The 5,000-nt window shown below is 33.4% G+C and overlaps 1 protein-coding gene across 1 annotated transcript in view; it reads left to right on the top strand.

Annotated features, from left to right (window-relative positions):
- The window catches only part of zgc:173607, a 791,925-nt gene that overhangs the window by 214,568 nt on the left and 572,357 nt on the right, over window positions 1-5,000 (top strand). The gene's annotated exons all lie outside the window — the stretch shown is intronic.

Here is a 5,000-nt window from a genome sequence, read left to right as displayed (position 1 = left end):
AGGAACTTATTTTTTTCATTTGGAACTCTTTTTTTGGAGTAAGCAATGGCGGACGGATACACGGCAACAAACACGGACATGGCAGGAGAAACTCGACTGGTGAAAGATAATGGACTGGCAGGAGGAACGCGAAAGGCTATCGACATTGGATTAGGAGGAGAAACAAGCACGGCAAACGACAACGGACTGGCAGGAGGAACAAGCAAGGCTAACGAAAATGGACTGGATAAACGACCACGAAATGGAAACAAAACTGAAAAAAGTAAGTTTGCGGAGAGAAAATACTTGAAGGAGGCTACGGTGATTATAAATGTGGAAAACGTACTTGAGGTAAAGGCAGAAGATGTTATTAAAGCGATAATGGAAAAATGTGGACAAGGGAAAATGTTGGCGCTCAGACCCAGACAAGGCAAAGAATATGAACTGACCATGGAAAAAGAAGAGGAGTGTGAAAAACTTTTAGAAGGACTAACAATTAATGGAGTGAACTGTGAAGTTAAAAGTTTGCACAACCGAGATTATGTAGTTTCCTTCTTGCACCTGCCTGTCTACCTGGAAAATAGTATAATTGTAGAAAAATTGGAAGGATGGGGTGTTGAGCCACTAACAAAAATTAAAAGAAGATGCTACCCGGGCACTGACATCGAAGATGGGACGAGGTTCCTGAAAGTAAGGTTCCTGAAGGAGGTGGCATCACTGCCCTATAGCACGAGGCTAGAAACAGCCGAAGGACCACAGCATTTCCGGGTGATGCACAGTCGGCAAGTGAAAACTTGTAGGCAGTGCATGAGCCCGGACCATCTGCTGAAAGACTGTCCTAATTTCAAGTGCTACAGATGCGGAGAATGGGGGCATTTTGCACGATCGTGCACCACTGTCAGATGCTCGGAGTGTGCAGAATTCTTAGATAAATGTGAATGTTGGATGGAAGGGAAGGAAGGAGAAAAAGAAAAACAGGTGGACAGACAGGTGCAAGAAGGAAATAAGGAGGAAGATGCAAAACTTGAAGGAGATCAGGAGGAAGAAGCAACACAGCAAAGAGAAATAGAACAACTAAAGAATAACACTGGAGAAGTTGTGGATTTTAATGAAGATGGAGAAACGAAGGAGGGAGGAAATCAAATGATGGAAATTGAGTTTTCAGACATGGAGGAAAATGGACAAGAAAAAATTGAGCAAAACAAAGACATGGATTATGAAGAAGATGCAAAGGTGGACAATATGGACAAATGTATGAAAGTGAATTTAAGAAGAAGAACACTAAAGGTAAAACCAAATTTGGACAATGTTAGAAAAAAGGCCAAAGCTAATATGTTCAATGTGTTAAGGAGTTTAGAAGGAGGGGAAGATGAGTAATGTATTTTAAATATTTATTTTTATTTTTATCTTTTCTTTTAATGGTTTTTAATTGTGTTAGTTTTAATACAAGAGGTCTTTTAAATGTTGGAAAATTTGACAAGGTAAAGGAACTATGCAAAAAACAAAACTTAATTTGTTTACAAGAGACTAATTGGAATGATGGTGTGATGGAAGATTTTAAAAGAAGATGGAGGGGGCAAATATTTTATAATAATGGTGATGGAAGGATGGGAAGAGGGGTCGCTATTTTAGTCAAAGAAGATATAAAGAATGATGTGGAAGAACTATACAATGATAAAGAGGGGAAATGCCTTGCTATTAGAATGAGAGAAAATAATATGACATTATGTAACATTCATGCTCCAGTAGCAGAAAAAGAAAAGAAGGACTTTTTTAACAGAATAAATGATCTTATGATTTTATGGGGCGAAACTATTTTAATAGGAGATTTTAACACGGTTTTTAATAGAATTGATTTAGCGGATGGCATGGTTTTTAGGAATGACACTGGGAGAAAAGAGTTGCAGAAACTAATGGCAGAGCACAAAGTAGGGGACATATGGAGAGTAAGGAATGAAGGAAAAAGAGAATATTCAAGAAGACAGTTAGTAGATGGTAACTTAAAGCAAAGTAGGATTGATTTTATTTTATGCAAGGAAAAACTGGGTGATTTTATACAGAGTGTTTATTTTAAAGAAACAACGCTAAGCGACCACAAGTTTTTATTAATGAAGATTGATTTTAATGAAACTAAAAGAGGAAAAGGGATATGGATTTTAAATACAGAAATTTTAAAAGGAGAACCTTATAGAAAGGCAATAGTGGACTTAATAAATACTGAAATACAAAATGAGATGTATCATGAAGATAAAAGAATATGGTGGGATAACACAAAATATGAAATTAAAAAGTATACGATTAAAATGAGTAAATCAATACAAAAAGCAAAAGCACATAAAGAAGTAGAGGTTAGAAAGGAATTAAATGACAGTTTAAATCAAGAAAAGGTAGATATAGAGAGAATACTGTTTCTGGAGGAGGAATTACGAAACATAGAAGAAAGAAAATGTAGAGGTGCGATGATCAGAAGCAGAGCCAAATATATTGTGGATGGAGAGAAATGTACAAAATTCTTTTTCAATTTAGAGAAAAGTAAGGGTAACGGAGAAATTATAAGAGAATTAAAAAAAGAAAATGGAGAAAAAATAAAAGAAACACAGGATATTTTAAAGGAAGTTAGAGATTTTTATGAAAGCCTTTTTAAAAAAGGTGAAATAAATGAAAAAGAAGAAAAAAAATTATTGGATCAAATTGAGGGAAAGGTAACAGAGGATGATAAAAAGATGTGTGATGAGGAAATACAAATAGAAGAAATAAAGGAATCTATTATGCAATTAAGTAATGGGAAAAGTCCAGGATTAGATGGATTAGTATCTGAGTTTTACAAAGTTTTTAAGGATGTTTTAGCACCAATTTTAAAGGAAATTTTTGATGAAGTTTTTAAAAAACAAGAAACAACGCATTTAATGAGAGTTGGTTTAGTGAAACTGATATATAAGAAAAAAGGTGAGAAAAATGATTTGAGGAATTTTAGACCCCTAACAATGCTAAACACAGATTTTAAGATTTTAGCCAAGGTATTAGCAAATAGACTTAAAAAGGTCTTACCCGATATTATCAAAACTAGTCAGGCATATGGCGTAAAAGGGAAAGATATCACAGACATAATTAGCAGTATAAGAGATGTAATACAATACATGAAAGAAAAGAGAAAAAATGGATATGTAATAAGTGTAGATTTCGAGAAAGCATTTGACAGAGTTGAACACAATTTTCTATTTGAGGTTTTAAATAAGGTTGGTTTTGGGAATAATTTTTTAAGATGGATCAAGTGTTTATATAACGGAGCTATTAGTCGTATTAAAGTTAACGGTTTTATTACAGACTGTTTTAATGTAACACGATCCATAAAACAGGGATGTCCACTCTCTGCACAGCTGTACAGTCTAGTGACTGAAGCTCTAGGATCAGCTATAATAAGAGATAAAGAAATACATGGAATTAAAATTGTAGAAACAGAAGAAGAACAGAAAATTTATCAATATGCAGACGATACTACACTGATTTTAAAAGATATGCAAAGTGTGATAAATGCAATGAAAATCATTGAAAGATATTGTAATGGATCAGGTGCTAAAGTAAACATGGAAAAAACTGTAGTCATGAGATTAGGCAATGCATGTATTCTACCGGATGTTTTTAAATTTAAAGACCAGAAAGAAATAAAGATTTTAGGGATAACCTTTGGAGAAAATGGGAAAAGAGATAAGGAGATAATGTGGGATGAAATTATCGGAGGAATGGAAAGGAGATTAGAATGGTGGAAACAAAGAAGAGTCAATCTGAAAGGTAAAGTTTTAATCGTAAATACGTTGATGTTGTCAAAAATGTGGTATGTGTTAGGAGTTACCCCTATGGATCACTGGCATGAGCAGAGAATAAAACAATGTTTATTGAGTTTTATCTGGGAAGGAAAACCACCAAGAATTGCATATAATGTATTAATTGGAGCAACCGATGATGGGGGGTTAGGTTTGTTAGACCCAGAGACAAGAAAGAAAAGCATGAGAGTCAAAGTAATAAAAAAGTATTTAAATAAAGAATTTAAAGCCGAATGGAAACATGTAATGAGGTTTTATCTTAACAAATGTGGGGGTTTTAATATGAATGATGATATTTTATGGATGAAACTGAAACAAAGCATGATAACTGGGATTCCTGAATTTTATAGAGAAGTTTTACAGGCATGGAGTGAGTTTTTAAATCACGTTGATTTTAAACCTGAAGGGAGGAACATGTTATTAAATCAACCTTTGTTTTTAAATGGTAATATTTTAACACAAAAGAAAGAAGTATATTTTAAATATTGGTTGGAAGCAGGTGTATGTCAGGTTAAGGATGTTTTATATGAGATTAAAGAAGGGTTTTTACCAAGCCAAGTAATTGTGGATGCCATGGATGGGATTGGGAAAGATATCAAAAGAGAAACTCTGGTAAAACAATTTGAAATAGTGAAAAGTGCATTACCTAAAGAATGGATAGTAAAAATTGAACAAAATAATGAAAGCAATGATAATGTAAAAGTGTTTTTAAAGGAAAAGGAGAAGGATTTTCAAGAATGTGTTCTCAAAAATTTCTACATTTGTTTCAGAAACAAAGTGCATAAAAGACCAGTTTCAGAACAATTTTGGAAAAAAATCTTTGTGGAAATAGATGAAGAGGGAATCTGGAAGAATTTAAAATGGAAATATTTAGATGCAAAAATTGAAATGTTGGATTATTTTATCAGACATAATGTTATTTTCACTGAAACAAAACTGGCACAAATCGGAAGCAGTGAGAATGCATTATGCAAAATATGTGGACTGGAAAATGAAGGTATTATGCATTTGTTTTTAAAATGTGTTGAATTAAATACATTTATGGCAAAGTTAAAAGAAATGATGAAACAAATGATGCCAAGTGAAACAGAGCAGATTGAGGAGGACACAGAATGGTATAAAATATTTTTATTTGGTTTTAATGGAAGTAAGACAAGAATTGCAAATTTGTTTTTATCAGTTGCAAGAACTGTAATTTGG

This window comes from Danio rerio, chromosome 4 (assembly GCF_049306965.1).
Source record: "Danio rerio strain Tuebingen ecotype United States chromosome 4, GRCz12tu, whole genome shotgun sequence".
NCBI classification, from domain to species: Eukaryota; Metazoa; Chordata; class Actinopteri; order Cypriniformes; family Danionidae; genus Danio; species Danio rerio.
Note: the sequence above shows the minus strand (reverse complement) of the source record. Positions and strands in the feature narration are given on the sequence as shown.